Here is a 25,359-nt window from a genome sequence, read left to right as displayed (position 1 = left end):
ACTTCATATAATATGGGAAATGAAGGCTCGCATTAGATTAGGCCCATCCTTTCGTTATCAGACGGGCCTATTCAGTATCATCAAATTACGTATGTTCTTCTTTATGTAAATATTATCGTTGGTCAAAGTAAGATTCAAACTTTCCCATACACACACATTCATAATCATGAAACCAACGATTATTAATTTAACAACTGGTATGCGACAATAATTTCTTTTTCTTTTTGGTCATCCATACTTCCACTTGGACTATATTCTTTTTTCAATTATGTATCTTTTCCAATATAATTATTCTCTCTATAAGCCGAGCTGAATTTTAACATTCTCGAATAGTAATTCAGCCGTTACGTTAGAATGAATTTTAAAACTATTAAAACGACGTGTGCTTATATTTTTACTCATATAAGAATTTTTTTCTTTTCCCGTCTTTCCGAAGTAGCACTTTCACAGTATTTTAACTTCCATGATGTTGTAAGATCAAAGCTTGAGCGGAATTGAGTAAAAACAGTTGTGGACGCAACTTAAATGTTACACATGATAGCGGTGGGATTCGAACCCACGCCTCCGAAGAGACTGGTGCCTTAAACCAGCGCCTTAGACCGCTCGGCCACGCTACCTGCCCTCTGCATTCGATACTTCGCGTTTTAATCATACTCAATATAAATGTGAAATTTGAAGAAATCTTAAACAAAAATTTGATTTACGTCATTTAAAAGTTTTATTTCTATTGGAATTAACAACCAACATGTACACTATTGGCAGCGGTGGGATTCGAACCCACGCCTCCGAAGAGACTGGTGCCTTAAACCAGCGCCTTAGACCGCTCGGCCACGCTACCTACCTTACGCTGCAGTTATTTTGCGTTTTCATGACAATCACTTTGCATTTCAAACTTTGACAAGATTTCATCTAAAATTTAATCATTTCATTATACGACCAAATTGCTCATACACGTTGTTTTTACCATTTTTCGGTCGGAATTCATGGCAAAAGTGTACACTATTGGCAGCGGTGGGATTCGAACCCACGCCTCCGAAGAGACTGGTGCCTAAAACCAGCGCCTTAGACCGCTCGGCCACGCTACCAGATAAGAACTCGCTAACCTCGCTTCGTTAATCACAACTCATAAATACAACTTTCAACAGACACAAATACATAGTGATTTTACCTCCGAAAATCAGGTCATGTTTTTTGTCAAGTTTGTTTGCTTGTTTGTGTACAGTATACATCGCTTCAGCAACTGACATCAAACTTGTCAAACAATCGTCTACCTTAATGCGGCTTTGATTTTGGCATATCGAGGTCAAAACTCAAGTTTTCGTAAAAACTTGAAATTCACTCTTTTCGTTATAACTTCGGGTCTGTTTAGAGCATACACTCACAGCGTCGCCCAGATTTTAGCCAATAAACTTCCGCATATGATATATCTTTGAACTATGAGTGTGAAGTCATCTTTAAAATCATTTTCCATGATCGAAATTATGACGGAGTTTGAAATTCCGATATTTCCAGACATGTTGTATGGATCTGAAGCTCTTTTATAACAGTTACCAACATGCAAGTTGGTGACATAATTAGAAAAATAACTTTGGAGTAATCAACGTTTACACGACCTAACTTCGGCAATACTTCATATAATATGGGAAATGAAGGCTCGCATTAGATTAGGCCCATCCTTTCGTTATCAGACGGGCCTATTCAGTATCATCAAATTACGTATGTTCTTCTTTATGTAAATATTATCGTTGGTCAAAGTAAGATTCAAACTTTCCCATACACACACATTCATAATCATGAAACCAACGATTATTAATTTAACAACTGGTATGCGACAATAATTTCTTTTTCTTTTTGGTCATCCATACTTCCACTTGGACTATATTCTTTTTTCAATTATGTATCTTTTCCAATATAATTATTCTCTCTATAAGCCGAGCTGAATTTTAACATTCTCGAATAGTAATTCAGCCGTTACGTTAGAATGAATTTTAAAACTATTAAAACGACGTGTGCTTATATTTTTACTCATATAAGAATTTTTTTCTTTTCCCGTCTTTCCGAAGTAGCACTTTCACAGTATTTTAACTTCCATGATGTTGTAAGATCAAAGCTTGAGCGGAATTGAGTAAAAACAGTTGTGGACGCAACTTAAATGTTACACATGATAGCGGTGGGATTCGAACCCACGCCTCCGAAGAGACTGGTGCCTTAAACCAGCGCCTTAGACCGCTCGGCCACGCTACCTGCCCTCTGCATTCGATACTTCGCGTTTTAATCATACTCAATATAAATGTGAAATTTGAAGAAATCTTAAACAAAAATTTGATTTACGTCATTTAAAAGTTTTATTTCTATTGGAATTAACAACCAACATGTACACTATTGGCAGCGGTGGGATTCGAACCCACGCCTCCGAAGAGACTGGTGCCTTAAACCAGCGCCTTAGACCGCTCGGCCACGCTACCTACCTTACGCTGCAGTTATTTTGCGTTTTCATGACAATCACTTTGCATTTCAAACTTTGACAAGATTTCATCTAAAATTTAATCATTTCATTATACGACCAAATTGCTCATACACGTTGTTTTTACCATTTTTCGGTCGGAATTCATGGCAAAAGTGTACACTATTGGCAGCGGTGGGATTCGAACCCACGCCTCCGAAGAGACTGGTGCCTAAAACCAGCGCCTTAGACCGCTCGGCCACGCTACCAGATAAGAACTCGCTAACCTCGCTTCGTTAATCACAACTCATAAATACAACTTTCAACAGACACAAATACATAGTGATTTTACCTCCGAAAATCAGGTCATGTTTTTTGTCAAGTTTGTTTGCTTGTTTGTGTACAGTATACATCGCTTCAGCAACTGACATCAAACTTGTCAAACAATCGTCTACCTTAATGCGGCTTTGATTTTGGCATATCGAGGTCAAAACTCAAGTTTTCGTAAAAACTTGAAATTCACTCTTTTCGTTATAACTTCGGGTCTGTTTAGAGCATACACTCACAGCGTCGCCCAGATTTTAGCCAATAAACTTCCGCATATGATATATCTTTGAACTATGAGTGTGAAGTCATCTTTAAAATCATTTTCCATGATCGAAATTATGACGGAGTTTGAAATTCCGATATTTCCAGACATGTTGTATGGATCTGAAGCTCTTTTATAACAGTTACCAACATGCAAGTTGGTGACATAATTAGAAAAATAACTTTGGAGTAATCAACGTTTACACGACCTAACGACGGCAATACTTCATATAATATGGGAAATGAAGGCTCGCATTAGATTAGGCCCATCCTTTCGTTATCAGACGGGCCTATTCAGTATCATCAAATTACGTATGTTCTTCTTTATGTAAATATTATCGTTGGTCAAAGTAAGATTCAAACTTTCCCATACACACACATTCATAATCATGAAATCAACGAGTATTAATTTAACAACTGGTATGCGACAATAATTTCTTTTTCTTTTTGGTCATCCATACTTCCACTTGGACTATATTCTTTTTTCAATTATGTATCTTTTCCAATATAATTATTCTCTCTATAAGCCGAGCTGAATTTTAACATTCTCGAATAGTAATTCAGCCGTTACGTTAGAATGAATTTTAAAACTATTAAAACGACGTGTGCTTATATTTTTACTCATATAAGAATTTTTTTCTTTTCCCGTCTTTCCGAAGTAGCACTTTCACAGTATTTTAACTTCCATGATGTTGTAAGATCAAAGCTTGAGCGGAATTGAGTAAAAACAGTTATGGACGTAACTTAAATGTTACACATGATAGCGGTGGGATTCGAACCCACGCCTCCGAAGAGACTGGTGCCTTAAACCAGCGCCTAAGACCGCTCGGCCACGCTACCTGCCCTCTGCATTCGATACTTCGCGTTTTAATCATACTCAATATAAATGTGAAATTTGAAGAAATCCTAAACAAAAATTTGATTTACGTCATTTAAAAGTTTTATTTCTATTGGAATTAACAACCAACGTGTACACTATTGGCAACGGTGGGATTCGAACCCACGCCTCCGAAGAGACTGGTGCCTAAAACCAGCGCCTTAGACCGCTCGGCCACGCTACCAGATAAGAACTCGCTAACCTCGCTTCGTTAATCACAAATCACAAATACAACTTTCAACAGACACAAATACATAGTTAGTGATTTTACCTCCGACAATCAGGTCATGTTTTTTGTCAAGTTTGTTTGCTTGTTTGTGTACAGTATACATCGCTTAAGCAACTGACATCAAACTTGTCAAACAATCGTCTACCTTAATGCGGCTTTGATTTCGGCATATCGAGGTCAAAACTCAAGTTTTCGTAAAAACATGAAATTCACTTTTCGTTATAACTTCGGGTCTGTTTAGAGCATACACTCACAGCGTCGCCCAGATTTTAGCCAATAAACTTCCGCATATGATATATCTTTGAACTATGAGTGTGAAGTCATCTTTAAAATCATTTTCCATGATCGAAATTATGACGGAGTTTGAAATTCCGATATTTCCAGACATGTTGTATGGATCTGAAGCTCTTTTATAACAGTTACCAACATGCAAGTTGGTGACATAATTAGAAAAATAACTTTGGAGTAATCAACGTTTACACGACCTAACTTCGGCAATACTTCATAAAATATGGGAAATGAAGGCTCGCATTAGATTAGGCCCATCCTTTCGTTATCAGACGGGCCTATTCAGTATCATCAAATTACGTATGTTCTTCTTTATGTAAATATTATCGTTGGTCAAAGTAAGATTCAAACTTTCCCATACACACACATTCATAATCATGAAATCAACGAGTATTAATTTAACAACTGGTATGCGACAATAATTTCTTTTTCTTTTTGGTCATCCATACTTCCACTTGGACTATATTCTTTTTTCAATTATGTATCTTTTCCAATATAATTATTCTCTCTATAAGCCGAGCTGAATTTTAACATTCTCGAATAGTAATTCAGCCGTTACGTTAGAATGAATTTTAAAACTATTAAAACGACGTGTGCTTATATTTTTACTCATATAAGAATTTTTTTCTTTTCCCGTCTTTCCGAAGTAGCACTTTCACAGTATTTTAACTTCCATGATGTTGTAAGATCAAAGCTTGAGCGGAATTGAGTAAAAACAGTTATGGACGTAACTTAAATGTTACACATGATAGCGGTGGGATTCGAACCCACGCCTCCGAAGAGACTGGTGCCTTAAACCAGCGCCTTAGACCGCTCGGCCACGCTACCTGCCCTCTGCATTCGATACTTCGCGTTTTAATCATACTCAATATAAATGTGAAATTTGAAGAAATCCTAAACAAAAATTTGATTTACGTCATTTAAAAGTTTTATTTCTATTGGAATTAACAACCAACGTGTACACTATTGGCAGCGGTGGGATTCGAACCCACGCCTCCGAAGAGACTGGTGCCTAAAACCAGCGCCTTAGACCGCTCGGCCACGCTACCAGATAAGAACTCGCTAACCTCGCTTCGTTAATCACAAATCACAAATACAACTTTCAACAGACACAAATACATAGTTAGTGATTTTACCTCCGACAATCAGGTCATGTTTTTTGTCAAGTTTGTTTGCTTATTTGTGTACAGTATACATCGCTTCAGCAACTGACATCAAACTTGTCAAACAATCGTCTACCTTAATGCGGCTTTGATTTCGGCATATCGAGGTCAAAACTCAAGTTTTCGTAAAAACATGAAATTCACTTTTCGTTATAACTTCGGGTCTGTTTAGAGCATACACTCACAGCGTCGCCCAGATTTTAGCCAATAAACTTCCGCATATGATATATCTTTGAACTATGAGTGTGAAGTCATCTTTAAAATCATTTTCCATGATCGAAATTATGACGGAGTTTGAAATTCCGATATTTCCAGACATGTTGTATGGATCTGAAGCTCTTTTATAACAGTTACCAACATGCAAGTTGGTGACATAATTAGAAAAATAACTTTGGAGTAATCAACGTTTACACGACCTAACTTCGGCAATACTTCATAAAATATGGGAAATGAAGGCTCGCATTAGATTAGGCCCATCCTTTCGTTATCAGACGGGCCTATTCAGTATCATCAAATTACGTATGTTCTTCTTTATGTAAATATTATCGTTGGTCAAAGTAAGATTCAAACTTTCCCATACACACACATTCATAATCATGAAATCAACGAGTATTAATTTAACAACTGGTATGCGACAATAATTTCTTTTTCTTTTTGGTCATCCATACTTCCACTTGGACTATATTCTTTTTTCAATTATGTATCTTTTCCAATATAATTATTCTCTCTATAAGCCGAGCTGAATTTTAACATTCTCGAATAGTAATTCAGCCGTTACGTTAGAATGAATTTTAAAACTATTAAAACGACGTGTGCTTATATTTTTACTCATATAAGAATTTTTTTCTTTTCCCGTCTTTCCGAAGTAGCACTTTCACAGTATTTTAACTTCCATGATGTTGTAAGATCAAAGCTTGAGCGGAATTGAGTAAAAACAGTTATGGACGTAACTTAAATGTTACACATGATAGCGGTGGGATTCGAACCCACGCCTCCGAAGAGACTGGTGCCTTAAACCAGCGCCTTAGACCGCTCGGCCACGCTACCTGCCCTCTGCATTCGATACTTCGCGTTTTAATCATACTCAATATAAATGTGAAATTTGAAGAAATCCTAAACAAAAATTTGATTTACGTCATTTAAAAGTTTTATTTCTATTGGAATTAACAACCAACGTGTACACTATTGGCAGCGGTGGGATTCGAACCCACGCCTCCGAAGAGACTGGTACCTTAAACCAGCGCCTTAGACCGCTCGGCCACGCTACCTACCTTACGCTGCAGTTATTTTGCGTTTTCATCACAATCACTTTGCATTTCAAACTTTGACAAGATTTCATCTAAAATTTAATCATTTCATTATACGACCAAATTGCTCATACACGTTGTTTTTACCATTTTTCGGTCGGAATTCATGGCAAAAGTGTACACTATTGGCAGCGGTGGGATTCGAACCCACGCCTCCGAAGAGACTGGTGCCTAAAACCAGCGCCTTAGACCGCTCGGCCACGCTACCAGATAAGAACTCGCTAACCTCGCTTCGTTAATCACAAATCATAAATACAATTTTCAACAGACACAAATACATAGTTAGTGATTTTACCTCCGACAATCAGGTCATGTTTTTTGTCAAGTTTGTTTGCTTGTTTGTGTACAGTATACATCGCTTCAGCAACTGACATCAAACTTGTCAAACAATCGTCTACCTTAATGCGGCTTTGATTTCGGCATATCGAGGTCAAAACTCAAGTTTTCGTAAAAACTTGAAATTCACTCTTTTCGTTATAACTTCGGGTCTGTTTAGAGCATACACTCACAGCGTCGCCCAGATTTTAGCCAATAAACTTCCGCATATGATATATCTTTGAACTATGAGTGTGACGTCATCTTTAAAATCATTTTCCATGATCGAAATTATGACGGAGTTTGAAATTCCGATATTTCCAGACATGTTGTATGGATCTGAAGCTCTTTTATAACAGTTACCAACATGCAAGTTGGTGACATAATTAGAAAAATAACTTTGGAGTAATCAACGTTTACACGACCTAACTTCGGCAATACTTCATATAATATGGGAAATGAAGGCTCGCATTAGATTAGGCCCATCCTTTCGTTATCAGACGGGCCTATTCAGTATCATCAAATTACGTATGTTCTTCTTTATGTAAATATTATCGTTGGTCAAAGTAAGATTCAAACTTTCCCATACACACACATTCATAATCATGAAATCAACGAGTATTAATTTAACAACTGGTATGCGACAATAATTTTTTGTTTTCTTTTTGGTCATCCATACTTCCACTTGGACTATATTCTTTTTTCAATTATGTATCTTTTCCAATATAATTATTATCTCTATAAGCCGAGCTGAATTTTAACATTCTCGAATAGTAATTCAGCCGTTACGTTAGAATGAATTTTAAAACTATTAAAACGACGTGTGCTTATATTTTTACTCATATAAGAATATTTTTCTTTTCCCGTCTTTCCGAAGTAGCACTTTCACAGTATTTTAACTTCCATGATGTTGTAAGATCAAAACTTGAGCGGAATTGAGTAAAAACAGTTACGGACGTAAGTTAAATTTTACACATGATAGCGGTGGGATTCGAACCCACGCCTCCGAAGAGACTGGTGCCTTAAACCAGCGCCTTAGACCGCTCGGCCACGCTACCTGCCCTCTGCATTCGATACTTCGCGTTTTAATCATACTCAATATAAATGTGAAATTTGAAGAAATCCTAAACAAAAATTTGATTTACGTCATTTAAAAGTTTTATTTCTATTGGAATTAACAACCAACGTGTACACTATTGGCAGCGGTGGGATTCGAACCCACGCCTCCGAAGAGACTGGTGCCTTAAACCAGCGCCTTAGACCGCTCGGCCACGCTACCTACCTTACGCTGCAGTTATTTTGCGTTTTCATCACAATCACTTTGCATTTCAAACTTTGACAAGATTTCATCTAAAATTTAATCATTTCATTATACGACCAAATTGCTCATACACGTTGTTTTTACCATTTTCCGTCGGAATTCATGGCAAAAGTGTACACTATTGGCAGCGGTGGGATTCGAACCCACGCCTCCGAAGAGACTGGTGCCTAAAACCAGCGCCTTAGACCGCTCGGCCACGCTACCAGATAAGAACTCGCTAACCTCGCTTCGTTAATCACAACTCATAAATACAACTTTCAACAGACACAAATACATAGTGATTTTACCTCCGACAATCAGGTCATGTTTTTTGTCAAGTTTGTTTGCTTGTTTGTGTACAGTATACATCGCTTCAGCAACTGACATCAAACTTGTCAAACAATCGTCTACCTTAATGCGGCTTTGATTTCGGCATATCGAGGTCAAAACTCAAGTTTTCGTAAAAACTTGAAATTCACTCTTTTCGTTATAACTTCGGGTCTGTTTAGAGCATACACTCACAGCGTCGCCCAGATTTTAGCCAATAAACTTCCGCATATGATATATCTTTGAACTATGAGTGTGAAGTCATCTTTAAAATCATTTTCCATGATCGAAATTATGACGGAGTTTGAAATTCCGATATTTCCAGACATGTTGTATGGATCTGAAGCTCTTTTATAACAGTTACCAACATGCAAATTGGTGACATAATTAGAAAAATAACTTTGGAGTAATCAACGTTTACACGACCTAACTTCGGCAATACTTCATATAATATGGGAAATGAAGGCTCGCATTAGATTAGGCCCATCCTTTCGTTATCAGACGGGCCTATTCAGTATCATCAAATTACGTATGTTCTTCTTTATGTAAATATTATCGTTGGTCAAAGTAAGATTCAAACTTTCCCATACACACACATTCATAATCATGAAACCAACGATTATTAATTTAACAACTGGTATGCGACAATAATTTCTTTTTCTTTTTGGTCATCCATACTTCCACTTGGACTATATTCTTTTTTCAATTATGTATCTTTTCCAATATAATTATTCTCTCTATAAGCCGAGCTGAATTTTAACATTCTCGAATAGTAATTCAGCCGTTACGTTAGAATGAATTTTAAAACTATTAAAACGACGTGTGCTTATATTTTTACTCATATAAGAATTTTTTTCTTTTCCCGTCTTTCCGAAGTAGCACTTTCACAGTATTTTAACTTCCATGATGTTGTAAGATCAAAGCTTGAGCGGAATTGAGTAAAAACAGTTGTGGACGCAACTTAAATGTTACACATGATAGCGGTGGGATTCGAACCCACGCCTCCGAAGAGACTGGTGCCTTAAACCAGCGCCTTAGACCGCTCGGCCACGCTACCTGCCCTCTGCATTCGATACTTCGCGTTTTAATCATACTCAATATAAATGTGAAATTTGAAGAAATCTTAAACAAAAATTTGATTTACGTCATTTAAAAGTTTTATTTCTATTGGAATTAACAACCAACATGTACACTATTGGCAGCGGTGGGATTCGAACCCACGCCTCCGAAGAGACTGGTGCCTTAAACCAGCGCCTTAGACCGCTCGGCCACGCTACCTACCTTACGCTGCAGTTATTTTGCGTTTTCATGACAATCACTTTGCATTTCAAACTTTGACAAGATTTCATCTAAAATTTAATCATTTCATTATACGACCAAATTGCTCATACACGTTGTTTTTACCATTTTTCGGTCGGAATTCATGGCAAAAGTGTACACTATTGGCAGCGGTGGGATTCGAACCCACGCCTCCGAAGAGACTGGTGCCTAAAACCAGCGCCTTAGACCGCTCGGCCACGCTACCAGATAAGAACTCGCTAACCTCGCTTCGTTAATCACAACTCATAAATACAACTTTCAACAGACACAAATACATAGTGATTTTACCTCCGAAAATCAGGTCATGTTTTTTGTCAAGTTTGTTTGCTTGTTTGTGTACAGTATACATCGCTTCAGCAACTGACATCAAACTTGTCAAACAATCGTCTACCTTAATGCGGCTTTGATTTTGGCATATCGAGGTCAAAACTCAAGTTTTCGTAAAAACTTGAAATTCACTCTTTTCGTTATAACTTCGGGTCTGTTTAGAGCATACACTCACAGCGTCGCCCAGATTTTAGCCAATAAACTTCCGCATATGATATATCTTTGAACTATGAGTGTGAAGTCATCTTTAAAATCATTTTCCATGATCGAAATTATGACGGAGTTTGAAATTCCGATATTTCCAGACATGTTGTATGGATCTGAAGCTCTTTTATAACAGTTACCAACATGCAAGTTGGTGACATAATTAGAAAAATAACTTTGGAGTAATCAACGTTTACACGACCTAACGACGGCAATACTTCATATAATATGGGAAATGAAGGCTCGCATTAGATTAGGCCCATCCTTTCGTTATCAGACGGGCCTATTCAGTATCATCAAATTACGTATGTTCTTCTTTATGTAAATATTATCGTTGGTCAAAGTAAGATTCAAACTTTCCCATACACACACATTCATAATCATGAAATCAACGAGTATTAATTTAACAACTGGTATGCGACAATAATTTCTTTTTCTTTTTGGTCATCCATACTTCCACTTGGACTATATTCTTTTTTCAATTATGTATCTTTTCCAATATAATTATTCTCTCTATAAGCCGAGCTGAATTTTAACATTCTCGAATAGTAATTCAGCCGTTACGTTAGAATGAATTTTAAAACTATTAAAACGACGTGTGCTTATATTTTTACTCATATAAGAATTTTTTTCTTTTCCCGTCTTTCCGAAGTAGCACTTTCACAGTATTTTAACTTCCATGATGTTGTAAGATCAAAGCTTGAGCGGAATTGAGTAAAAACAGTTATGGACGTAAGTTAAATGTTACACATGATAGCGGTGGGATTCGAACCCACGCCTCCGAAGAGACTGGTGCCTTAAACCAGCGCCTTAGACCGCTCGGCCACGCTACCTGCCCTCTGCATTCGATACTTCGCGTTTTAATCATACTCAATATAAATGTGAAATTTGAAGAAATCCTAAACAAAAATTTGATTTACGTCATTTGAAAGTTTTATTTCTATTGGAATTAAGAACCAACGTGTACACTATTGGCAACGGTGGGATTCGAACCCACGCCTCCGAAGAGACTGGTGCCTAAAACCAGCGCCTTAGACCGCTCGGCCACGCTACCAGATAAGAACTCGCTAACCTCGCTTCGTTAATCACAAATCACAAATACAACTTTCAACAGACACAAATACATAGTTAGTGATTTTACCTCCGACAATCAGGTCATGTTTTTTGTCAAGTTTGTTTGCTTGTTTGTGTACAGTATACATCGCTTCAGCAACTGACATCAAACTTGTCAAACAATCGTCTACCTTAATGCGGCTTTGATTTCGGCATATCGAGGTCAAAACTCAAGTTTTCGTAAAAACATGAAATTCACTTTTCGTTATAACTTCGGGTCTGTTTAGAGCATACACTCACAGCGTCGCCCAGATTTTAGCCAATAAACTTCCGCATATGATATATCTTTGAACTATGAGTGTGAAGTCATCTTTAAAATCATTTTCCATGATCGAAATTATGACGGAGTTTGAAATTCCGATATTTCCAGACATGTTGTATGGATCTGAAGCTCTTTTATAACAGTTACCAACATGCAAGTTGGTGACATAATTAGAAAAATAACTTTGGAGTAATCAACGTTTACACGACCTAACTTCGGCAATACTTCATAAAATATGGGAAATGAAGGCTCGCATTAGATTAGGCCCATCCTTTCGTTATCAGACGGGCCTATTCAGTATCATCAAATTACGTATGTTCTTCTTTATGTAAATATTATCGTTGGTCAAAGTAAGATTCAAACTTTCCCATACACACACATTCATAATCATGAAATCAACGAGTATTAATTTAACAACTGGTATGCGACAATAATTTCTTTTTCTTTTTGGTCATCCATACTTCCACTTGGACTATATTCTTTTTTCAATTATGTATCTTTTCCAATATAATTATTCTCTCTATAAGCCGAGCTGAATTTTAACATTCTCGAATAGTAATTCAGCCGTTACGTTAGAATGAATTTTAAAACTATTAAAACGACGTGTGCTTATATTTTTACTCATATAAGAATTTTTTTCTTTTCCCGTCTTTCCGAAGTAGCACTTTCACAGTATTTTAACTTCCATGATGTTGTAAGATCAAAGCTTGAGCGGAATTGAGTAAAAACAGTTATGGACGTAACTTAAATGTTACACATGATAGCGGTGGGATTCGAACCCACGCCTCCGAAGAGACTGGTGCCTTAAACCAGCGCCTTAGACCGCTCGGCCACGCTACCTGCCCTCTGCATTCGATACTTCGCGTTTTAATCATACTCAATATAAATGTGAAATTTGAAGAAATCCTAAACAAAAATTTGATTTACGTCATTTAAAAGTTTTATTTCTATTGGAATTAACAACCAACGTGTACACTATTGGCAGCGGTGGGATTCGAACCCACGCCTCCGAAGAGACTGGTGCCTAAAACCAGCGCCTTAGACCGCTCGGCCACGCTACCAGATAAGAACTCGCTAACCTCGCTTCGTTAATCACAAATCACAAATACAACTTTCAACAGACACAAATACATAGTTAGTGATTTTACCTCCGACAATCAGGTCATGTTTTTTGTCAAGTTTGTTTGCTTATTTGTGTACAGTATACATCGCTTCAGCAACTGACATCAAACTTGTCAAACAATCGTCTACCTTAATGCGGCTTTGATTTCGGCATATCGAGGTCAAAACTCAAGTTTTCGTAAAAACATGAAATTCACTTTTCGTTATAACTTCGGGTCTGTTTAGAGCATACACTCACAGCGTCGCCCAGATTTTAGCCAATAAACTTCCGCATATGATATATCTTTGAACTATGAGTGTGAAGTCATCTTTAAAATCATTTTCCATGATCGAAATTATGACGGAGTTTGAAATTCCGATATTTCCAGACATGTTGTATGGATCTGAAGCTCTTTTATAACAGTTACCAACATGCAAGTTGGTGACATAATTAGAAAAATAACTTTGGAGTAATCAACGTTTACACGACCTAACTTCGGCAATACTTCATAAAATATGGGAAATGAAGGCTCGCATTAGATTAGGCCCATCCTTTCGTTATCAGACGGGCCTATTCAGTATCATCAAATTACGTATGTTCTTCTTTATGTAAATATTATCGTTGGTCAAAGTAAGATTCAAACTTTCCCATACACACACATTCATAATCATGAAATCAACGAGTATTAATTTAACAACTGGTATGCGACAATAATTTCTTTTTCTTTTTGGTCATCCATACTTCCACTTGGACTATATTCTTTTTTCAATTATGTATCTTTTCCAATATAATTATTCTCTCTATAAGCCGAGCTGAATTTTAACATTCTCGAATAGTAATTCAGCCGTTACGTTAGAATGAATTTTAAAACTATTAAAACGACGTGTGCTTATATTTTTACTCATATAAGAATTTTTTTCTTTTCCCGTCTTTCCGAAGTAGCACTTTCACAGTATTTTAACTTCCATGATGTTGTAAGATCAAAGCTTGAGCGGAATTGAGTAAAAACAGTTATGGACGTAACTTAAATGTTACACATGATAGCGGTGGGATTCGAACCCACGCCTCCGAAGAGACTGGTGCCTTAAACCAGCGCCTTAGACCGCTCGGCCACGCTACCTGCCCTCTGCATTCGATACTTCGCGTTTTAATCATACTCAATATAAATGTGAAATTTGAAGAAATCCTAAACAAAAATTTGATTTACGTCATTTAAAAGTTTTATTTCTATTGGAATTAACAACCAACGTGTACACTATTGGCAGCGGTGGGATTCGAACCCACGCCTCCGAAGAGACTGGTACCTTAAACCAGCGCCTTAGACCGCTCGGCCACGCTACTTACCTTACGCTGCAGTACTTTTGCGTTTTCATCACAATCACTTTGCATTTCAAACTTTGACAAGATTTCATCTAAAATTTAATCATTTCATTATACGACCAAATTGCTCATACACGTTGTTTTTACCATTTTTCGGTCGGAATTCATGGCAAAAGTGTACACTATTGGCAGCGGTGGGATTCGAACCCACGCCTCCGAAGAGACTGGTGCCTAAAACCAGCGCCTTAGACCGCTCGGCCACGCTACCAGATAAGAACTCGCTAACCTCGCTTCGTTAATCACAACTCATAAATACAACTTTCAACAGACACAAATACATAGTTAGTGATTTTACCTCCGACAATCAGGTCATGTTTTTTGTCAAGTTTGTTTGCTTGTTTGTGTACAGTATACATCGCTTCAGCAACTGACATCAAACTTGTCAAACAATCGTCTACCTTAATGCGGCTTTGATTTCGGCATATCGAGGTCAAAACTCAAGTTTTCGTAAAAACTTGAAATTCACTCTTTTCGTTATAACTTCGGGTCTGTTTAGAGCATACACTCACAGCGTCGCCCAGATTTTAGCCAATAAACTTCCGCATATGATATATCTTTGAACTATGAGTGTGAAGTCATCTTTAAAATCATTTTCCATGATCGAAATTATGACGGAGTTTGAAATTCCGATATTTCCAGACATGTTGTATGGATCTGAAGCTCTTTTATAACATGCAAGTTGGTGACATAATTAGAAAAATAACTTTGGAGTAATCAACGTTTACACGACCTAACTGCGGCAATACTTCATATAATATGGGAAATGAAGGCTCGCATTAGATTAGGCCCATCCTTTCGTTATCAGACGGGCCTATTCAGTATCATCAAATTACGTATGTTCTTCTTTATGTAAATATTATCGTTGGTCAAAGTAAGATTCAAACTTTCCCATACACACACATTCATAATCATGAAATCAACGAGTATTAATTTAACAACTGGTATGCGACAATAATTTCTTTTTCTTTTTGGTCATCCATACTTCCACTTGGACTATATTCTTTGTTCAATTATGTATCTTTTCCAATATAATTATTCTCTCTATAAGCCGAGCTGAATTTTAACATTCTCGAATAGTAATTCAGCCGTTACGTTAGAATGAATTTTAAAACTATTAAAACGACGTGTGCTTATATTTTTACTCATATAAGAATTTTTTTCTTTTCCCGTCTTTCCGAAGTAGCACTTTCACAGTATTTTAACTTCCATGATGTTGTAAGATCAAAGCTTGAGCGGAATTGAGTAAAAACAGTTATGGACGTAACTTAAATGTTACACATGATAGCGGTGGGATTCGAACCCACGCCTCCGAAGAGACTGGTGCCTTAAACCAGCGCCTTAGACCGCTCGGCCACGCTACCTGCCCTCTGCATTCGATACTTCGCGTTTTAATCATACTCAATATAAATGTGAAATTTGAAGAAATCCTAAACAAAAATTTGATTTACGTCATTTAAAAGTTTTATTTCTATTGGAATTAACAACCAACGTGTACACTATTGGCAGCGGTGGGATTCGAACCCACGCCTCCGAAGAGACTGGTACCTTAAACCAGCGCCTTAGACCGCTCGGCCACGCTACCTACCTTACGCTGCAGTTATTTTGCGTTTTCATCACAATCACTTTGCATTTCAAACTTTGACAAGATTTCATCTAAAATTTAATCATTTCATTATACGACCAAATTGCTCATACACGTTGTTTTTACCATTTTTCGGTCGGAATTCATGGCAAAAGTGTACACTATTGGCAGCGGTGGGATTCGAACCCACGCCTCCGAAGAGACTGGTGCCTAAAACCAGCGCCTTAGACCGCTCGGCCACGCTACCAGATAAGAACTCGCTAACCTCGCTTCGTTAATCACAAATCATAAATACAATTTCAAACAGACACAAATACATAGTTAGTGATTTTACCTCCGACAATCAGGTCATGTTTTTTGTCAAGTTTGTTTGCTTGTTTGTGTACAGTATACATCGCTTCAGCAACTGACATCAAACTTGTCAAACAATCGTCTACCTTAATGCGGCTTTGATTTCGGCATATCGAGGTCAAAACTCAAGTTTTCGTAAAAACTTGAAATTCACTCTTTTCGTTATAACTTCGGGTCTGTTTAGAGCATACACTCACAGCGTCGCCCAGATTTTAGCCAATAAACTTCCGCATATGATATATCTTTGAACTATGAGTGTGACGTCATCTTTAAAATCATTTTCCATGATCGAAATTATGACGGAGTTTGAAATTCCGATATTTCCAGACATGTTGTATGGATCTGAAGCTCTTTTATAACAGTTACCAACATGCAAGTTGGTGACATAATTAGAAAAATAACTTTGGAGTAATCAACGTTTACACGACCTAACTTCGGCAATACTTCATATAATATGGGAAATGAAGGCTCGCATTAGATTAGGCCCATCCTTTCGTTATCAGACGGGCCTATTCAGTATCATCAAATTACGTATGTTCTTCTTTATGTAAATATTATCGTTGGTCAAAGTAAGATTCAAACTTTCCCATACACACACATTCATAATCATGAAATCAACGAGTATTAATTTAACAACTGGTATGCGACAATAATTTTTTGTTTTCTTTTTGGTCATCCATACTTCCACTTGGACTATATTCTTTTTTCAATTATGTATCTTTTCCAATATAATTATTCTCTCTATAAGCCGAGCTGAATTTTAACATTCTCGAATAGTAATTCAGCCGTTACGTTAGAATGAATTTTAAAACTATTAAAACGACGTGTGCTTATATTTTTACTCATATAAGAATATTTTTCTTTTCCCGTCTTTCCGAAGTAGCACTTTCACAGTATTTTAACTTCCATGATGTTGTAAGATCAAAACTTGAGCGGAATTGAGTAAAAACAGTTACGGACGTAAGTTAAATTTTACACATGATAGCGGTGGGATTCGAACCCACGCCTCCGAAGAGACTGGTGCCTTAAACCAGCGCCTTAGACCGCTCGGCCACGCTACCTGCCCTCTGCATTCGATACTTCGCGTTTTAATCATACTCAATATAAATGTGAAATTTGAAGAAATCCTAAACAAAAATTTGATTTACGTCATTTAAAAGTTTTATTTCTATTGGAATTAACAACCAACGTGTACACTATTGGCAGCGGTGGGATTCGAACCCACGCCTCCGAAGAGACTGGTGCCTTAAACCAGCGCCTTAGACCGCTCGGCCACGCTACCTACCTTACGCTGCAGTTATTTTGCGTTTTCATCACAATCACTTTGCATTTCAAACTTTGACAAGATTTCATCTAAAATTTAATCATTTCATTATACGACCAAATTGCTCATACACGTTGTTTTTACCATTTTCCGTCGGAATTCATGGCAAAAGTGTACACTATTGGCAGCGGTGGGATTCGAACCCACGCCTCCGAAGAGACTGGTGCCTAAAACCAGCGCCTTAGACCGCTCGGCCACGCTACCAGATAAGAACTCGCTAACCTCGCTTCGTTAATCACAACTCATAAATACAACTTTCAACAGACACAAATACATAGTGATTTTACCTCCGACAATCAGGTCATGTTTTTTGTCAAGTTTGTTTGCTTGTTTGTGTACAGTATACATCGCTTCAGCAACTGACATCAAACTTGTCAAACAATCGTCTACCTTAATGCGGCTTTGATTTCGGCATATCGAGGTCAAAACTCAAGTTTTCGTAAAAACTTGAAATTCACTCTTTTCGTTATAACTTCGGGTCTGTTTAGAGCATACACTCACAGCGTCGCCCAGATTTTAGCCAATAAACTTCCGCATATGATATATCTTTGAACTATGAGTGTGAAGTCATCTTTAAAATCATTTTCCATGATCGAAATTATGACGGAGTTTGAAATTCCGATATTTCCAGACATGTTGTATGGATCTGAAGCTCTTTTATAACAGTTACCAACATGCAAATTGGTGACATAATTAGAAAAATAACTTTGGAGTAATCAACGTTTACACGACCTAACTTCGGCAATACTTCATATAATATGGGAAATGAAGGCTCGCATTAGATTAGGCCCATCCTTTCGTTATCAGACGGGCCTATTCAGTATCATCAAATTACGTATGTTCTTCTTTATGTAAATATTATCGTTGGTCAAAGTAAGATTCAAACTTTCCCATACACACACATTCATAATCATGAAACCAACGATTATTAATTTAACAACTGGTATGCGACAATAATTTCTTTTTCTTTTTGGTCATCCATACTTCCACTTGGACTATATTCTTTTTTCAATTATGTATCTTTTCCAATATAATTATTCTCTCTATAAGCCGAGCTGAATTTTAACATTCTCGAATAGTAATTCAGCCGTTACGTTAGAATGAATTTTAAAACTATTAAAACGACGTGTGCTTATATTTTTACTCATATAAGAATTTTTTTCTTTTCCCGTCTTTCCGAAGTAGCACTTTCACAGTATTTTAACTTCCATGATGTTGTAAGATCAAAGCTTGAGCGGAATTGAGTAAAAACAGTTGTGGACGCAACTTAAATGTTACACATGATAGCGGTGGGATTCGAACCCACGCCTCCGAAGAGACTGGTGCCTTAAACCAGCGCCTTAGACCGCTCGGCCACGCTACCTGCCCTCTGCATTCGATACTTCGCGTTTTAATCATACTCAATATAAATGTGAAATTTGAAGAAATCTTAAACAAAAATTTGATTTACGTCATTTAAAAGTTTTATTTCTATTGGAATTAACAACCAACATGTACACTATTGGCAGCGGTGGGATTCGAACCCACGCCTCCGAAGAGACTGGTGCCTTAAACCAGCGCCTTAGACCGCTCGGCCACGCTACCTACCTTACGCTGCAGTTATTTTGCGTTTTCATGACAATCACTTTGCATTTCAAACTTTGACAAGATTTCATCTAAAATTTAATCATTTCATTATACGACCAAATTGCTCATACACGTTGTTTTTACCATTTTTCGGTCGGAATTCATGGCAAAAGTGTACACTATTGGCAGCGGTGGGATTCGAACCCACGCCTCCGAAGAGACTGGTGCCTAAAACCAGCGCCTTAGACCGCTCGGCCACGCTACCAGATAAGAACTCGCTAACCTCGCTTCGTTAATCACAACTCATAAATACAACTTTCAACAGACACAAATACATAGTGATTTTACCTCCGAAAATCAGGTCATGTTTTTTGTCAAGTTTGTTTGCTTGTTTGTGTACAGTATACATCGCTTCAGCAACTGACATCAAACTTGTCAAACAATCGTCTACCTTAATGCGGCTTTGATTTTGGCATATCGAGGTCAAAACTCAAGTTTTCGTAAAAACTTGAAATTCACTCTTTTCGTTATAACTTCGGGTCTGTTTAGAGCATACACTCACAGCGTCGCCCAGATTTTAGCCAATAAACTTCCGCATATGATATATCTTTGAACTATGAGTGTGAAGTCATCTTTAAAATCATTTTCCATGATCGAAATTATGACGGAGTTTGAAATTCCGATATTTCCAGACATGTTGTATGGATCTGAAGCTCTTTTATAACAGTTACCAACATGCAAGTTGGTGACATAATTAGAAAAATAACTTTGGAGTAATCAACGTTTACACGACCTAACGACGGCAATACTTCATATAATATGGGAAATGAAGGCTCGCATTAGATTAGGCCCATCCTTTCGTTATCAGACGGGCCTATTCAGTATCATCAAATTACGTATGTTCTTCTTTATGTAAATATTATCGTTGGTCAAAGTAAGATTCAAACTTTCCCATACACACACATTCATAATCATGAAATCAACGAGTATTAATTTAACAACTGGTATGCGACAATAATTTCTTTTTCTTTTTGGTCATCCATACTTCCACTTGGACTATATTCTTTTTTCAATTATGTATCTTTTCCAATATAATTATTCTCTCTATAAGCCGAGCTGAATTTTAACATTCTCGAATAGTAATTCAGCCGTTACGTTAGAATGAATTTTAAAACTATTAAAACGACGTGTGCTTATATTTTTACTCATATAAGAATTTTTTTCTTTTCCCGTCTTTCCGAAGTAGCACTTTCACAGTATTTTAACTTCCATGATGTTGTAAGATCAAAGCTTGAGCGGAATTGAGTAAAAACAGTTATGGACGTAAGTTAAATGTTACACATGATAGCGGTGGGATTCGAACCCACGCCTCCGAAGAGACTGGTGCCTTAAACCAGCGCCTAAGACCGCTCGGCCACGCTACCTGCCCTCTGCATTCGATACTTCGCGTATTAATCATACTCAATATAAATGTGAAATTTGAAGAAATCCTAAACAAAAATTTGATTTACGTCATTTAAAAGTTCTATTTCTATTGGAATTAACAACCAACGTGTACACTATTGGCAACGGTGGGATTCGAACCCACGCCTCCGAAGAGACTGGTGCCTAAAACCAGCGCCTTAGACCGCTCGGCCACGCTACCAGATAAGAACTCGCTAACCTCGCTTCGTTAATCACAAATCACAAATACAACTTTCAACAGACACAAATACATAGTTAGTGATTTTACCTCCGACAATCAGGTCATGTTTTTTGTCAAGTTTGTTTGCTTGTTTGTGTACAGTATACATCGCTTCAGCAACTGACATCAAACTTGTCAAACAATCGTCTACCTTAATGCGGCTTTGATTTCGGCATATCGAGGTCAAAACTCAAGTTTTCGTAAAAACATGAAATTCACTTTTCGTTATAACTTCGGGTCTGTTTAGAGCATACACTCACAGCGTCGCCCAGATTTTAGCCAATAAACTTCCGCATATGATATATCTTTGAACTATGAGTGTGAAGTCATCTTTAAAATCATTTTCCATGATCGAAATTATGACGGAGTTTGAAATTCCGATATTTCCAGACATGTTGTATGGATCTGAAGCTCTTTTATAACAGTTACCAACATGCAAGTTGGTGACATAATTAGAAAAATAACTTTGGAGTAATCAACGTTTACACGACCTAACTTCGGCAATACTTCATAAAATATGGGAAATGAAGGCTCGCATTAGATTAGGCCCATCCTTTCGTTATCAGACGGGCCTATTCAGTATCATCAAATTACGTATGTTCTTCTTTATGTAAATATTATCGTTGGTCAAAGTAAGATTCAAACTTTCCCATACACACACATTCATAATCATGAAATCAACGAGTATTAATTTAACAACTGGTATGCGACAATAATTTCTTTTTCTTTTTGGTCATCCATACTTCCACTTGGACTATATTCTTTTTTCAATTATGTATCTTTTCCAATATAATTATTCTCTCTATAAGCCGAGCTGAATTTTAACATTCTCGAATAGTAATTCAGCCGTTACGTTAGAATGAATTTTAAAACTATTAAAACGACGTGTGCTTATATTTTTACTCATATAAGAATTTTTTTCTTTTCCCGTCTTTCCGAAGTAGCACTTTCACAGTATTTTAACTTCCATGATGTTGTAAGATCAAAGCTTGGGCGGAATTGAGTAAAAACAGTTATGGACGTAACTTAAATGTTACACATGATAGCGGTGGGATTCGAACCCACGCCTCCGAAGAGACTGGTGCCTTAAACCAGCGCCTTAGACCGCTCGGCCACGCTACCTGCCCTCTGCATTCGATACTTCGCGTTTTAATCATACTCAATATAAATGTGAAATTTGAAGAAATCCTAAACAAAAATTTGATTTACGTCATTTAAAAGTTTTATTTCTATTGGAATTAACAACCAACGTGTACACTATTGGCAGCGGTGGGATTCGAACCCACGCCTCCGAAGAGACTGGTGCCTAAAACCAGCGCCTTAGACCGCTCGGCCACGCTACCAGATAAGAACTCGCTAACCTCGCTTCGTTAATCACAAATCACAAATACAACTTTCAACAGACACAAATACATAGTTAGTGATTTTACCTCCGACAATCAGGTCATGTTTTTTGTCAAGTTTGTTTGCTTATTTGTGTACAGTATACATCGCTTCAGCAACTGACATCAAACTTGTCAAACAATCGTCTACCTTAATGCGGCTTTGATTTCGGCATATCGAGGTCAAAACTCAAGTTTTCGTAAAAACATGAAATTCACTTTTCGTTATAACTTCGGGTCTGTTTAGAGCATACACTCACAGCGTCGCCCAGATTTTAGCCAATAAACTTCCGCATATGATATATCTTTGAACTATGAGTGTGAAGTCATCTTTAAAATCATTTTCCATGATCGAAATTATGACGGAGTTTGAAATTCCGATATTTCCAGACATGTTGTATGGATCTGAAGCTCTTTTATAACAGTTACCAACATGCAAGTTGGTGACATAATTAGAAAAATAACTTTGGAGTAATCAACGTTTACACGACCTAACTTCGGCAATACTTCATAAAATATGGGAAATGAAGGCTCGCATTAGATTAGGCCCATCCTTTCGTTATCAGACGGGCCTATTCAGTATCATCAAATTACGTATGTTCTTCTTTATGTAAATATTATCGTTGGTCAAAGTAAGATTCAAACTTTCCCATACACACACATTCATAATCATGAAATCAACGAGTATTAATTTAACAACTGGTATGCGACAATAATTTATTTTTCTTTTTGGTCATCCATACTTCCACTTGGACTATATTCTTTTTTCAATTATGTATCTTTTCCAATATAATTATTCTCTCTATAAGCCGAGCTGAATTTTAACATTCTCGAATAGTAATTCAGCCGTTACGTTAGAATGAATTTTAAAACTATTAAAACGACGTGTGCTTATATTTTTACTCATATAAGAATTTTTTTCTTTTCCCGTCTTTCCGAAGTAGCACTTTCACAGTATTTTAACTTCCATGATGTTGTAAGATCAAAGCTTGAGCGGAATTGAGTAAAAACAGTTATGGACGTAACTTAAATGTTACACATGATAGCGGTGGGATTCGAACCCACGCCTCCGAAGAGACTGGTGCCTTAAACCAGCGCCTTAGACCGCTCGGCCACGCTACCTGCCCTCTGCATTCGATACTTCGCGTTTTAATCATACTCAATATAAATGTGAAATTTGAAGAAATCCTAAACAAAAATTTGATTTACGTCATTTAAAAGTTTTATTTCTATTGGAATTAACAACCAACGTGTACACTATTGGCAGCGGTGGGATTCGAACCCACGCCTCCGAAGAGACTGGTGCCTAAAACCAGCGCCTTAGACCGCTCGGCCACGCTACCAGATAAGAACTCGCTAACCTCGCTTCGTTAATCACAAATCACAAATACAACTTTCAACAGACACAAATACATAGTTAGTGATTTTACCTCCGACAATCAGGTCATGTTTTTTGTCAAGTTTGTTTGCTTGTTTGTGTACAGTATACATCGCTTCAGCAACTGACATCAAACTTGTCAAACAATCGTCTACCTTAATGCGGCTTTGATTTCGGCATATCGAGGTCAAAACTCAAGTTTTCGTAAAAACATGAAATTCACTTTTCGTTATAACTTCGGGTCTGTTTAGAGCATACACTCACAGCGTCGCCCAGATTTTAGCCAATAAACTTCCGCATATGATATATCTTTGAACTATGAGTGTGAAGTCATCTTTAAAATCATTTTCCATGATCGAAATTATGACGGAGTTTGAAATTCCGATATTTCCAGACATGTTGTATGGATCTGAAGCTCTTTTATAACAGTTACCAACATGCAAGTTGGTGACATAATTAGAAAAATAACTTTGGAGTAATCAACGTTTACACGACCTAACTTCGGCAATACTTCATAAAATATGGGAAATGAAGGCTCGCATTAGATTAGGCCCATCCTTTCGTTATCAGACGGGCCTATTCAGTATCATCAAATTACGTATGTTCTTCTTTATGTAAATATTATCGTTGGTCAAAGTAAGATTCAAACTTTCCCATACACACACATTCATAATCATGAAATCAACGAGTATTAATTTAACAACTGGTATGCGACAATAATTTTTTGTTTTCTTTTTGGTCATCCATACTTCCACTTGGACTATATTCTTTTTTCAATTATGTATCTTTTCCAATATAATTATTCTCTCTATAAGCCGAGCTGAATTTTAACATTCTCGAATAGTAATTCAGCCGTTACGTTAGAATGAATTTTAAAACTATTAAAACGACGTGTGCTTATATTTTTACTCATATAAGAATTTTTTTCTTTTCCCGTCTTTCCGAAGTAGCACTTTCACAGTATTTTAACTTCCATGATGTTGTAAGATCAAAGCTTGAGCGGAATTGAGTAAAAACAGTTATGGACGTAACTTAAATGTTACACATGATAGCGGTGGGATTCGAACCCACGCCTCCGAAGAGACTGGTGCCTTAAACCAGCGCCTTAGACCGCTCGGCCACGCTACCTGCCCTCTGCATTCGATACTTCGCGTTTTAATCATACTCAATATAAATGTGAAATTTGAAGAAATCCTAAACAAAAATTTGATTTACGTCATTTAAAAGTTTTATTTCTATTGGAATTAACAACCAACGTGTACACTATTGGCAGCGGTGGGATTCGAACCCACGCCTCCGAAGAGACTGGTGCCTAAAACCAGCGCCTTAGACCGCTCGGCCACGCTACCAGATAAGAACTCGCTAACCTCGCTTCGTTAATCACAAATCACAAATACAACTTTCAACAGACACAAATACATAGTTAGTGATTTTACCTCCGACAATCAGGTCATGTTTTTTGTCAAGTTTGTTTGCTTGTTTGTGTACAGTATACATCGCTTCAGCAACTGACATCAAACTTGTCAAACAATCGTCTACCTTAATGC

General features: G+C 37.2%; 43 non-coding genes across 43 annotated transcripts; all 43 read right to left on the bottom strand.

Moving 5' to 3' along the window:
* Positions 1 to 535: 535 nt before the first annotated feature.
* On the bottom strand, positions 536 to 617 carry Trnal-aag (transfer RNA leucine (anticodon AAG)). Its single transcript has one exon. It is a non-coding gene; the product is annotated as a tRNA-Leu (tRNA).
* A 139-nt stretch (positions 618 to 756) lies between these two features.
* Trnal-aag (transfer RNA leucine (anticodon AAG)) lies at positions 757 to 838 on the bottom strand. Its single transcript has one exon. It is a non-coding gene; the product is annotated as a tRNA-Leu (tRNA).
* Positions 839 to 1,003: 165 nt separating this feature from the next.
* Positions 1,004 to 1,085, bottom strand: Trnal-uag (transfer RNA leucine (anticodon UAG)). The gene has a single exon. It is a non-coding gene; the product is annotated as a tRNA-Leu (tRNA).
* A 1,077-nt stretch (positions 1,086 to 2,162) lies between these two features.
* On the bottom strand, positions 2,163 to 2,244 carry Trnal-aag (transfer RNA leucine (anticodon AAG)). Its single transcript has one exon. It is a non-coding gene; the product is annotated as a tRNA-Leu (tRNA).
* Positions 2,245 to 2,383: 139 nt separating this feature from the next.
* On the bottom strand, positions 2,384 to 2,465 carry Trnal-aag (transfer RNA leucine (anticodon AAG)). The gene has a single exon. It is a non-coding gene; the product is annotated as a tRNA-Leu (tRNA).
* Positions 2,466 to 2,630: 165 nt separating this feature from the next.
* On the bottom strand, positions 2,631 to 2,712 carry Trnal-uag (transfer RNA leucine (anticodon UAG)). Its single transcript has one exon. It is a non-coding gene; the product is annotated as a tRNA-Leu (tRNA).
* Positions 2,713 to 3,789: 1,077 nt separating this feature from the next.
* On the bottom strand, positions 3,790 to 3,871 carry Trnal-aag (transfer RNA leucine (anticodon AAG)). The gene has a single exon. It is a non-coding gene; the product is annotated as a tRNA-Leu (tRNA).
* Positions 3,872 to 4,010: 139 nt separating this feature from the next.
* Positions 4,011 to 4,092, bottom strand: Trnal-uag (transfer RNA leucine (anticodon UAG)). The gene has a single exon. It is a non-coding gene; the product is annotated as a tRNA-Leu (tRNA).
* A 1,079-nt stretch (positions 4,093 to 5,171) lies between these two features.
* Trnal-aag (transfer RNA leucine (anticodon AAG)) lies at positions 5,172 to 5,253 on the bottom strand. Its single transcript has one exon. It is a non-coding gene; the product is annotated as a tRNA-Leu (tRNA).
* Positions 5,254 to 5,392: 139 nt separating this feature from the next.
* On the bottom strand, positions 5,393 to 5,474 carry Trnal-uag (transfer RNA leucine (anticodon UAG)). Its single transcript has one exon. It is a non-coding gene; the product is annotated as a tRNA-Leu (tRNA).
* Positions 5,475 to 6,553: 1,079 nt separating this feature from the next.
* Trnal-aag (transfer RNA leucine (anticodon AAG)) lies at positions 6,554 to 6,635 on the bottom strand. Its single transcript has one exon. It is a non-coding gene; the product is annotated as a tRNA-Leu (tRNA).
* A 139-nt stretch (positions 6,636 to 6,774) lies between these two features.
* Trnal-aag (transfer RNA leucine (anticodon AAG)) lies at positions 6,775 to 6,856 on the bottom strand. The gene has a single exon. It is a non-coding gene; the product is annotated as a tRNA-Leu (tRNA).
* A 165-nt stretch (positions 6,857 to 7,021) lies between these two features.
* Trnal-uag (transfer RNA leucine (anticodon UAG)) lies at positions 7,022 to 7,103 on the bottom strand. The gene has a single exon. It is a non-coding gene; the product is annotated as a tRNA-Leu (tRNA).
* Positions 7,104 to 8,186: 1,083 nt separating this feature from the next.
* On the bottom strand, positions 8,187 to 8,268 carry Trnal-aag (transfer RNA leucine (anticodon AAG)). Its single transcript has one exon. It is a non-coding gene; the product is annotated as a tRNA-Leu (tRNA).
* A 139-nt stretch (positions 8,269 to 8,407) lies between these two features.
* Trnal-aag (transfer RNA leucine (anticodon AAG)) lies at positions 8,408 to 8,489 on the bottom strand. The gene has a single exon. It is a non-coding gene; the product is annotated as a tRNA-Leu (tRNA).
* A 164-nt stretch (positions 8,490 to 8,653) lies between these two features.
* Trnal-uag (transfer RNA leucine (anticodon UAG)) lies at positions 8,654 to 8,735 on the bottom strand. The gene has a single exon. It is a non-coding gene; the product is annotated as a tRNA-Leu (tRNA).
* Positions 8,736 to 9,812: 1,077 nt separating this feature from the next.
* Positions 9,813 to 9,894, bottom strand: Trnal-aag (transfer RNA leucine (anticodon AAG)). The gene has a single exon. It is a non-coding gene; the product is annotated as a tRNA-Leu (tRNA).
* Positions 9,895 to 10,033: 139 nt separating this feature from the next.
* On the bottom strand, positions 10,034 to 10,115 carry Trnal-aag (transfer RNA leucine (anticodon AAG)). Its single transcript has one exon. It is a non-coding gene; the product is annotated as a tRNA-Leu (tRNA).
* Positions 10,116 to 10,280: 165 nt separating this feature from the next.
* Trnal-uag (transfer RNA leucine (anticodon UAG)) lies at positions 10,281 to 10,362 on the bottom strand. Its single transcript has one exon. It is a non-coding gene; the product is annotated as a tRNA-Leu (tRNA).
* A 1,077-nt stretch (positions 10,363 to 11,439) lies between these two features.
* On the bottom strand, positions 11,440 to 11,521 carry Trnal-aag (transfer RNA leucine (anticodon AAG)). Its single transcript has one exon. It is a non-coding gene; the product is annotated as a tRNA-Leu (tRNA).
* A 139-nt stretch (positions 11,522 to 11,660) lies between these two features.
* On the bottom strand, positions 11,661 to 11,742 carry Trnal-uag (transfer RNA leucine (anticodon UAG)). Its single transcript has one exon. It is a non-coding gene; the product is annotated as a tRNA-Leu (tRNA).
* Positions 11,743 to 12,821: 1,079 nt separating this feature from the next.
* Positions 12,822 to 12,903, bottom strand: Trnal-aag (transfer RNA leucine (anticodon AAG)). Its single transcript has one exon. It is a non-coding gene; the product is annotated as a tRNA-Leu (tRNA).
* Positions 12,904 to 13,042: 139 nt separating this feature from the next.
* Positions 13,043 to 13,124, bottom strand: Trnal-uag (transfer RNA leucine (anticodon UAG)). Its single transcript has one exon. It is a non-coding gene; the product is annotated as a tRNA-Leu (tRNA).
* A 1,079-nt stretch (positions 13,125 to 14,203) lies between these two features.
* Positions 14,204 to 14,285, bottom strand: Trnal-aag (transfer RNA leucine (anticodon AAG)). Its single transcript has one exon. It is a non-coding gene; the product is annotated as a tRNA-Leu (tRNA).
* A 139-nt stretch (positions 14,286 to 14,424) lies between these two features.
* Trnal-aag (transfer RNA leucine (anticodon AAG)) lies at positions 14,425 to 14,506 on the bottom strand. Its single transcript has one exon. It is a non-coding gene; the product is annotated as a tRNA-Leu (tRNA).
* A 165-nt stretch (positions 14,507 to 14,671) lies between these two features.
* On the bottom strand, positions 14,672 to 14,753 carry Trnal-uag (transfer RNA leucine (anticodon UAG)). The gene has a single exon. It is a non-coding gene; the product is annotated as a tRNA-Leu (tRNA).
* Positions 14,754 to 15,824: 1,071 nt separating this feature from the next.
* Positions 15,825 to 15,906, bottom strand: Trnal-aag (transfer RNA leucine (anticodon AAG)). The gene has a single exon. It is a non-coding gene; the product is annotated as a tRNA-Leu (tRNA).
* Positions 15,907 to 16,045: 139 nt separating this feature from the next.
* On the bottom strand, positions 16,046 to 16,127 carry Trnal-aag (transfer RNA leucine (anticodon AAG)). Its single transcript has one exon. It is a non-coding gene; the product is annotated as a tRNA-Leu (tRNA).
* Positions 16,128 to 16,292: 165 nt separating this feature from the next.
* On the bottom strand, positions 16,293 to 16,374 carry Trnal-uag (transfer RNA leucine (anticodon UAG)). Its single transcript has one exon. It is a non-coding gene; the product is annotated as a tRNA-Leu (tRNA).
* A 1,083-nt stretch (positions 16,375 to 17,457) lies between these two features.
* Positions 17,458 to 17,539, bottom strand: Trnal-aag (transfer RNA leucine (anticodon AAG)). Its single transcript has one exon. It is a non-coding gene; the product is annotated as a tRNA-Leu (tRNA).
* A 139-nt stretch (positions 17,540 to 17,678) lies between these two features.
* Trnal-aag (transfer RNA leucine (anticodon AAG)) lies at positions 17,679 to 17,760 on the bottom strand. Its single transcript has one exon. It is a non-coding gene; the product is annotated as a tRNA-Leu (tRNA).
* Positions 17,761 to 17,924: 164 nt separating this feature from the next.
* Positions 17,925 to 18,006, bottom strand: Trnal-uag (transfer RNA leucine (anticodon UAG)). Its single transcript has one exon. It is a non-coding gene; the product is annotated as a tRNA-Leu (tRNA).
* A 1,077-nt stretch (positions 18,007 to 19,083) lies between these two features.
* Positions 19,084 to 19,165, bottom strand: Trnal-aag (transfer RNA leucine (anticodon AAG)). The gene has a single exon. It is a non-coding gene; the product is annotated as a tRNA-Leu (tRNA).
* Positions 19,166 to 19,304: 139 nt separating this feature from the next.
* Trnal-aag (transfer RNA leucine (anticodon AAG)) lies at positions 19,305 to 19,386 on the bottom strand. The gene has a single exon. It is a non-coding gene; the product is annotated as a tRNA-Leu (tRNA).
* A 165-nt stretch (positions 19,387 to 19,551) lies between these two features.
* Trnal-uag (transfer RNA leucine (anticodon UAG)) lies at positions 19,552 to 19,633 on the bottom strand. The gene has a single exon. It is a non-coding gene; the product is annotated as a tRNA-Leu (tRNA).
* Positions 19,634 to 20,710: 1,077 nt separating this feature from the next.
* Trnal-aag (transfer RNA leucine (anticodon AAG)) lies at positions 20,711 to 20,792 on the bottom strand. Its single transcript has one exon. It is a non-coding gene; the product is annotated as a tRNA-Leu (tRNA).
* A 139-nt stretch (positions 20,793 to 20,931) lies between these two features.
* Trnal-uag (transfer RNA leucine (anticodon UAG)) lies at positions 20,932 to 21,013 on the bottom strand. The gene has a single exon. It is a non-coding gene; the product is annotated as a tRNA-Leu (tRNA).
* Positions 21,014 to 22,092: 1,079 nt separating this feature from the next.
* Trnal-aag (transfer RNA leucine (anticodon AAG)) lies at positions 22,093 to 22,174 on the bottom strand. The gene has a single exon. It is a non-coding gene; the product is annotated as a tRNA-Leu (tRNA).
* Positions 22,175 to 22,313: 139 nt separating this feature from the next.
* Trnal-uag (transfer RNA leucine (anticodon UAG)) lies at positions 22,314 to 22,395 on the bottom strand. Its single transcript has one exon. It is a non-coding gene; the product is annotated as a tRNA-Leu (tRNA).
* Positions 22,396 to 23,474: 1,079 nt separating this feature from the next.
* Trnal-aag (transfer RNA leucine (anticodon AAG)) lies at positions 23,475 to 23,556 on the bottom strand. Its single transcript has one exon. It is a non-coding gene; the product is annotated as a tRNA-Leu (tRNA).
* A 139-nt stretch (positions 23,557 to 23,695) lies between these two features.
* On the bottom strand, positions 23,696 to 23,777 carry Trnal-uag (transfer RNA leucine (anticodon UAG)). Its single transcript has one exon. It is a non-coding gene; the product is annotated as a tRNA-Leu (tRNA).
* A 1,081-nt stretch (positions 23,778 to 24,858) lies between these two features.
* On the bottom strand, positions 24,859 to 24,940 carry Trnal-aag (transfer RNA leucine (anticodon AAG)). Its single transcript has one exon. It is a non-coding gene; the product is annotated as a tRNA-Leu (tRNA).
* A 139-nt stretch (positions 24,941 to 25,079) lies between these two features.
* Trnal-uag (transfer RNA leucine (anticodon UAG)) lies at positions 25,080 to 25,161 on the bottom strand. The gene has a single exon. It is a non-coding gene; the product is annotated as a tRNA-Leu (tRNA).
* Positions 25,162 to 25,359: the final 198 nt, after the last annotated feature.

The sequence above is a fragment of the Euprymna scolopes genome, chromosome 29, assembly GCF_053919585.1.
Source record: "Euprymna scolopes isolate OS-2025 chromosome 29, ASM5391958v1, whole genome shotgun sequence".
Taxonomy (NCBI): domain Eukaryota; kingdom Metazoa; phylum Mollusca; class Cephalopoda; order Sepiida; family Sepiolidae; genus Euprymna; species Euprymna scolopes.
The sequence above is the reverse complement of the archived record's forward strand: the minus strand, read 5'-3'. Positions and strand labels throughout refer to the sequence as shown.